This window comes from Mus pahari, chromosome 19 (assembly GCF_900095145.1).
Source record: "Mus pahari chromosome 19, PAHARI_EIJ_v1.1, whole genome shotgun sequence".
Lineage (NCBI taxonomy): Eukaryota > Metazoa > Chordata > Mammalia > Rodentia > Muridae > Mus > Mus pahari.
Window position 1 is genome coordinate 84,644,814 of NC_034608.1, and position 7,819 is coordinate 84,652,632.

Here is a 7,819-nt window from a genome sequence, read left to right on the forward strand (position 1 = left end):
AAAAAAAAAAAAAAAAAAAAAAAAAAAAAGAGAGACTGCTATATCAGGGTCCCTTAGTAGATATTTCTTAAAGTGTTAAAAGACTCAAGAGGCAGAAGCAGGCAGATCTCTGAGTTTGAGGTCAGCGTGGTCTTCAGAGTGAGTTCCAGGACAGCCAGAGCTACACAGAGAAACCCCCTGAGGTACGTCTTTAATACCAGCACTTAGGACGCAGAGGTAGTCAGGGTTGGTCAGGTACAGATTAATGCTCTGTTCACATAGACAAAATGGCAGACAATCCTAATTTTATGAGATACTGCCTCCCCCTCCCATAAAAAAAGGCCAAAGTCACTAAACATGCTGTTATAATTCTGTAATTCCAGCATTAAGGAAGTAGACACAAAAGGATCAGTGATGAAGAGCATTCTGGGCTAGGTGTGGAGTTTAAAGTCAGCCTGGGCTATAAAATATAAATGACTGACTTTTTTCCAACATGGGAGGGCCTGGTTCAGATTTTTCATTCATTATTTTCCCCCTGAGTTTTACCCATCTGTTGCTACACTATTCACCCACCATGATTATAGGGCTTTCACTAATTACTAAGAAAAAAATCCACTAAAAAAAGAGTATCCTATGTGGGCACGGAGACACATGCCTGTAATCTCAGCCCTCAGGAGACACAAGGTTCCTAAGTTAGAGGATCATGAGTCCAAGGCCAGTCTGGGCTAAATAGTGAGTACCTATCCCAAAAAGCTAAGATGGCTATGCAACTGCCCTGCCCTCTCATTCCCAACCCATCTTACCCTAGTTTCCTCTCAGCCCCAGAAGTGGGGTTAGCACCTCAACTCTCTAGAGCTGGATCCCAGAGCTCAGGTGACTTCCAGTCTCCTTGTGGGCACTAAGCCACACAACTGGTCTTCTCAAAGTACTATTATTATGAGTAGTTAAATGCCTTTGTACAACACTTTTCCATCTTTTGTTCCCAAATCTGACCAACACCATGAAAAAAAAAGGTTCATTTTTCAAGATTCTATAACTCAATTAAGTAACTGCTCCACATCCTATGCTGTTTCAAAACAGGAGTGGACCCTTTAAGATTACAGCTCACCTACTTTTTGGCTTCCCACAATTCTTCAAGTTCATTATCTTCTATTTTGCCTCCGGTCTAATTAGTTATGCATCTCTCTACTTGCCCTTCACTCACAAATTACCCCATTTGACGGAAGGAGACGACAAGGCCAAAGCAAACACAAGTGCCTGCCACATAGCAAATCTTTCTCACATCTGGTAACAGAACACAGAAAAACTGAAAGACTTCTAGCATTTGTTTCTCTCTGAGGAGATTTAGCTTTGGCAGACTCTCTTTTCCTCTGGGAGTCTAGGCCAGGGCCCTAACCTCATAAGCATCATAACCAACCTGTGCTGACCATCTAGTCTATTACCTCAGGTTCACTCCTTCCCTCAATCTATAATGAACCCCTCCTGGTAGCAGTGGGTTCCAATCTTTAGTTCCATGCTGGTTTTCTATAACTTGGTAAACCACATAACTAGGACAAACATGCCCCTTAAAGCATCAAAAGGGAAACCCCCAGAAAGGAGGTATTACCCTGCTATGATGGGGGTGCTATTTAACCACACATACCCCCAAACAGAGATCACAACTGTGCTGCTATTAGGTTAGAAAGCCAAGTGTGGTGGCACTGATCTTTCATCCCAGCACTGAGAAGATGGGAAGCAAGAGATCAACAGTTTGAGGCCAGTCTTGGTACAGAGCAAGCATGACTCCAGAGGCTACATGAAACCTTGTCTCAACCACACACACCCTTCCCCCAAAAATGAAAAATATCAAGACTCTATCTCACAACTACAATAAAAAGTTGGGGGTAGGGAGATGACTCAGTAGTTTAGAATACCAACTGCTCTTCCAGTGGAGCCACTCTCAGCTTCCAGCACCACACAGTAGCTCACAATCACCTCCAACTTCAGTTCTAGAAATTCAACACCCTCTTTTGAGTATATATCAATGTGATGCACACATGCAGGCAAAATACCCTACTCATAAAATAAAAAAGTTAAAATGCTTAAAAAAAAAAATGTTTAAAGCTGGGCGTGGTGGCACACGCCTTTAACCCCAGCACTCGGGAGGCAGAGGCAGGTGGATTTCTGAGTTCGAGGCCAGCCTGGTCTACAGAGTGAGTTCCAGGATAACCGGGGCTACACAGAGAAACCCTGTCTCGAAAAAAAAAAAAAAAATGTTTAAAGACTGAGGCTATAGCTCAGTGCAATTCAATGGTAAAATGCACTTGCTTAGCATGTATGAGTCTGAGTACAATGACAAATATGGGGGTTAGTTTTAGAATTAATGAGAATTAATCCTTAGGGTGAAGCCCCTTTGGCTAATCTGGAAACCTTTTAAGAGAAGGGCTAGAGGGCTGGAGAGATGGTTCAGTGTCTAAAAGCAATGATTGCTCTTCCAGAGATCCTCAGTTCAATTCCCAGCAACCACATGGTGGTTCACAACCATCTGTAATGGGATCCAATGCCCTCTTCTAGTCTGTCTGAGAGAGAAACAGTGTACTCACATACATACACTAAATAAACCTTAAAGAAATGGAATGCATTGAAACAAGAGAGAGATGGCTCAGCAGTTAGGAGCACTTCCTGCTCTTACATAGAACCCAGGTTCATTTCCCAGAACCCACAGTTCCAGAGGATCCAATTCCCTTTTCTGATATCCTCCAATTTATATACACACAATATAAACATTAAAAAAAAAGAAAAACCAGCTGGGCGATGATGGCACACGCCTTTAATCCCAGCACTTGGGAGGCAGAGGCAGGCGGATTTCTGAGTTCAAGGCCAGCCTGGTCTACAGAGTGAGTTCCAGGACAGCCGGGCTACACAGAGAAACCCTGTCTCAAAAACAAAAAACAAAAAACAAAAAAAAGAAAAAAGAAAAACCTGGGCATGGTGGCATGCCTTTAATCCTAGCAGAGGCAAAAAGATCTTTGGGTTCAAGGCCAGTCTGGTCTACAGAGTGAGTTCTAGAACAGAAAAACCCTGTCATTCATACATACATACATACATACATACATACATACATACATAACAATAAAAAGAGTACAGGTGTGCATAGATATTTACACCAATACCCTGCTCCTTGTCTCTTCCATTAACACCCTGTGCCATCTCAGCAGTCAATAAAGCTCTTTATAAAATAGCCTGACTCAACCATTTTGTTACAGTAACAAACAAGAAACAACTCTCACTTTAAGCATTTACATCTTTTTTTAACACTATATAAGCTGGCTTGGCTTTCTTTCAAGTGATAAATATACACATGTTATCTCATTCCAGGACAGCCTAAGCCCCAAGCTCCTCACCATCTCTCCTCTTCACTAAGAGCAGTATCTACAGATGACCAGCAAGAAAAGTAATGGAAAAGCAACAGGTTTGCAGGATCCTCCTGCCTAGACTTGACTACCCCAAGAGCTGAGGAACCAGGAAACTCTCCAACTGCTTCTCCACAGAAGAAAATAGCTCGAGTTGAAACTTGTGTCCACATGGTCCACTGACAGATTTAGAACTCAAATTATAGCCTCAGCAGGAGTCTTCACAAAAGACTCAAATTAAGCAAGACCGGGATGGAAAAGGACCAGGGAGAGACTGTGTTAAGTCAAACTGGAAGGAAAAGTAAAGGTGGAGCTGAACAGAGGGATACAACTTGTTGAAATGCTAAACCAAACAGCTCACCCACTTTGGTGTTCAGCTCACTTGATTCCCAGCCTGAAACCAGCCTGTGGACTCGAAGCGGTCAGGACTTACTCGAATTTCAAACTGAGTTCATTTCTGTCCTGTGGACCGTCTCTCAATGCCAGCATTCATCTCCTTAGGCTCCTGAGAGCTCTGCCTTGGCAAAGCAGATAAAATTAGCTACTGCAGTGACTTGGAATCCAGGGTGGGCCACTAAAAAAATACATAAGAGATTTGTAAACACCATGGAAACCCTTCCTTTGGGCCAGGTCAAAGTCACCTAAAACTTACAGAAATGTAGTTAGGCTCTCTGTCTCTTGCCCCCATAGCACCTTTTCCAGACCTAGGATGACCCATTTCCTGCTTTTGTCCTTTCAAAGCAAGGTTACAACCTGGGGCTCCTCTTTTGATCAAGGGGTAAGTCAGAGGCTCAGGGCCGCGCAGGAAACCCTGATAGAGCAAAGGAGTGCTTTCTTCTCTTTTCTTCAGGAAAGGAAGGTCTTCTGTCTGCAGATGGACAGGACAGGAAGTGGATTCGCCCCATAGGCTTGACCTTGTGATAATAGGGAGACAATGTTTCTGCCTTGTCTCGCAGTGCCAACAGTCTTCTAACACTGGCCTCGAATATCAGGAAAATGTAATACAGCAGGGGACATTGCCCAACTACAATGCCAGCACTCAAGAGGCTAAGGCAGGGAAACTATCAAAAGTTTGAGTTCAGAGTGAGCTACATGACAAGACCCTGTATCAAAAAAGAAAGAAAGTTGGGTGGCCCATGACTTTAATCTCAGTGCTTGAAGAGTCAAAGGCAGGCAAATCAGGAAGATCTTGGTGAGTTCCAGCCAGCTAGGGCTACATAATAAAGATCTTGTCTGCAAAAAATTAAAAAGGGGGGCTGGTGAGATGGCTCAGCCGGTAAGAGCACTCACTGCTCTTCCAAAGGTCCTGAGTTCAAATCCCAGCAACCACATGGTGGCTCACAACCACCCGTGATGAGATCTGTCGCCCTCTTCTGGTGTGTCTGATGTCAGCTACAGTGTACTTATGTATAAAAATAAATAAATATTTAAAAAAAAATTAAAAAGGGGGAAAAAAAAAAAGAAAGAAAAGAAAATACAGTAACACTCTCAAATCCCAGAACATTGAAAGACATTAGGGGGGAATGCTTTGTTTTTGTTTTTGCATATAGGTCTCCTAACTTTCTCTCTAGTCCTAAAAGTCCTCTAAAAACTAAGATAAAAGTCATGAAAAAAAAAAAAATCGAACACTCCAAGGACAGCCTAGCTACATACATGGGCACTTTGAGAGCAGCCTGGGCTACAGAGTGAAAGACCCTGTCTAAAAATTAAAACACAATGATGACTGAGAAACCCCAAAACTGTCATGAAAGAAAACTAAAGGAAAGAAAACATGTCTAAGTCTTTCCCTTCACAGCAGAGATTTGGATACCATACAGAGATAGAGGGACCTTGAAATTAGTGGCTCCGAGCTAAATGATAAGTCTCTCATACAGAAATAAAGGAGGGAAATCTCAAGAAGAGAAAAATCCCAGGCAAGTAGGTGGAGAGCACCTATGCTGCAGGATCCCTCAGGAAAATGAGGCACCCACAATGCCTCTTCTAAGGAAAAGGGATACCTACCTAAAGTGGGGACAAAGGAGAGGCGTAGTGGCTCGCTCCAATAATGCTGCCATCAGTCTTCAGTCTGAGGCAGGATGATGACCATGAATTTGTAACTACCCTGGGTGCAGAGTGAGTTCCAGACCTGCCCCTGTGAGACCCTGCCTTTTAAAAGAAAGAAAGATGCACGCCTTTAATGCCAGCACTGGAAAGGGAGAGACAGGCAGATCTCTGAGTTCCAGGCCAGCATGTACAGAGTGAGGACAGACAGTATTGCACAGAGAAACCCTATCTCAGAAAAAAATTCAAGGAAAATCTTGCTAGAAAATCTTAATCCAAGGACAGCCTAAGATATATAATGTAACAAAAACTGAGTCTCAAAACAATTAAAATTAAAATGTGGAGAGACCCGGCATGACACAGGCCTTTAATTCTAGCTCACAAGGGCCACAGCAAGCAGATCTGAGTTCAAGGCCATCAGTGAGAGTTTTACACAGTAAGACACCTTCCCACTTCCCCCCTCCAAAAAAAAAAAAAAAAGGAGACTGTAAGGTTTGTAAGTTAGGGACAGTTCAGAAAAGTGAGGAAAACCACCAAGGAGCACTTCAGATTTGGGAAAACTTGGAAAAAGAAAGAAGTCACTCAAAATAAGGACGGAAAACCAAGGAGAGAATTCAGAGAGAGGATATGTCAAAAAAAAAAAAAAAAAGGAAAAACAGAAGAAGCAACCTCCCCAGAAAATTGTGGGAGCAGGTTCCCCGAGAGGCAGGGTGATCTCAGAGACATGCTCCATAGAAGAGGTCCTCAGAAAGTTGGTGTCTCCTAAGGGAAGTGGAACCTTCCTGAGGGAGGCAAGGAATCCCAGAAAGGAAGGGGGGGCGCTCATCAGACAAAAAGCTACCTATTACAGAAGCAAGCGGGTGCGGCCAAAGACCCTGGAAAGGGGGGGGGGCTTCAGAGAATGACTACAGACCCTCAAAGAGGCAGGGTACATCTGGGAGGTAAGGGTCTCAGAAATAGGGGATCCCCTCCCTTGGGAACTCAGAAGGTCTGAAACAGGGTTCCTCTCAATAAGGAAGATGTACCAGAGAGACTCCCCTGAGAGAGTTGAAAGCTCTCAAAAAGAGGTTCGCCCTCACATAGGAGTTCACAGGCGGGAGCGGAGGGAGGATGCAGATAAACAAGGGTCCCTCAGGTTAGAGTCCTCAGCAAAGTTGAGTCAGAAAAAGCAGTGCCCCCCTCGGAAAGGGGCCACTCTCCGAAACACGAGCTCCCCCTTTCTAAGGTTCGCTAGAGAGGTGAGGTGCTATAAAGAAAGGGCACCTTCAGACACTAATTCCTCTAAAAGAGGGTGCTCTCAAGCAAGGAGTCCCCCAGAAAAGGGCACTCTCCGACACCAGAGGCTCCTCGACAGAGAAGGGGTGCTCTCAGAGACAGGGGGCCTTCAGACGCAGGTTCCCTACAGAGTCCAGTAGGGAAACGCACCGGCCCGGCCAAGCGGAAGCCGGGGGAGCCCGGGGCACCGGAAGCTGGGGACCCCGGCAGCGGCGCCTGCCCCGCACTCACCGAAGTTGCTCGGCTCCGCGCGATCGGCAGCTGGGCCCCGGGTCAACCTCAGGCAGAGCGCTCGGGTCCCGTCTGGTCGCGTCCCACGGCGACGGCTCCCTCGGGTGGCGCCCGAGGCGGCGGTGGCGACAGGACGACGGACGACCGACGGACCGACTGCGCGGGCGGCGCGGGGCGCGCTCAGGCAGCGAGGGTGCGCGTGCGCGCGCCGGGGCGCTGACCCCGGGCGGAAGGAGCTGCCGCGGCGCGCTCGGAGCCGCCGCTCGGTCTCACCGCTCCTTCTCACACTGAAATTGCCCGCTTCACAGCCCGGCTTCCCCGGTTGCTAGGCAGATTTTGCCTCTCACACTTCCGGGTTGACGCACGTCTCTCCGAGTGGCGGCGCCGCAGGCCAATGAAGTCTGGCCGGGGCACTCAAGATCGGCACCCCCACAGGGGTGTGGCCAGCCTGAGGACAGACAGTTACCAGCAGCCAATGAGCGCGTTGGCCGGCTGGCCCTCCGGATCGCGTCGGTGGCTGGGACGGGCCTAGGGGGCGGGACAGGATGACTGACAGACGAGTATCCAATGGGAGAATGGAGCGGGTTCCAGAGCCAGTCAACTCGCCGTGGGGGTGGGATTTAGGTTTGGGGCGGGAATGCCGTGAGGGGTGCGGTCTTGGAGGACACGTCGATTCGTGGCCGGCTTGCTGGGACCTTGGAGGGCGGTTCGACTGGGCCACCGGGCGGCCAACAACTGGCTGAGCTGAGGGTTCCCCGCTGTGCTCAGCAGGGGCGCCCCACCCACAATGCACCGGAGGCTGTCGGGCCTGGACAGGCGCCTCTGAGTAGACCTCAAGTGACTGGTGACCTGGCTTGGTTCCCGTGGGCGCTGGGGCTCCTGCGCTCTTCTGGTGGAGCCCC

The 7,819-nt window shown here is 47.4% G+C and overlaps 1 protein-coding gene across 2 annotated transcripts in view; it reads right to left on the reverse strand.

Moving 5' to 3' along the window:
• Gatad2a (GATA zinc finger domain containing 2A) overlaps positions 1 to 7,359 on the reverse strand; it is a 92,391-nt gene extending 85,032 nt beyond the window's left edge. Inside the window, exon 1 of one of the 2 annotated variants that reach the window (XM_021219151.1) lies at positions 6,918 to 7,359. The gene's annotated coding sequence lies outside the window, so the exon portion shown is untranslated. The remainder of the gene's footprint in view (positions 1 to 6,917) is intronic. The other variant, XM_029531803.1, reaches the window with a different exon arrangement.
• Between the last annotated feature and the right edge of the window lie 460 nt (positions 7,360 to 7,819).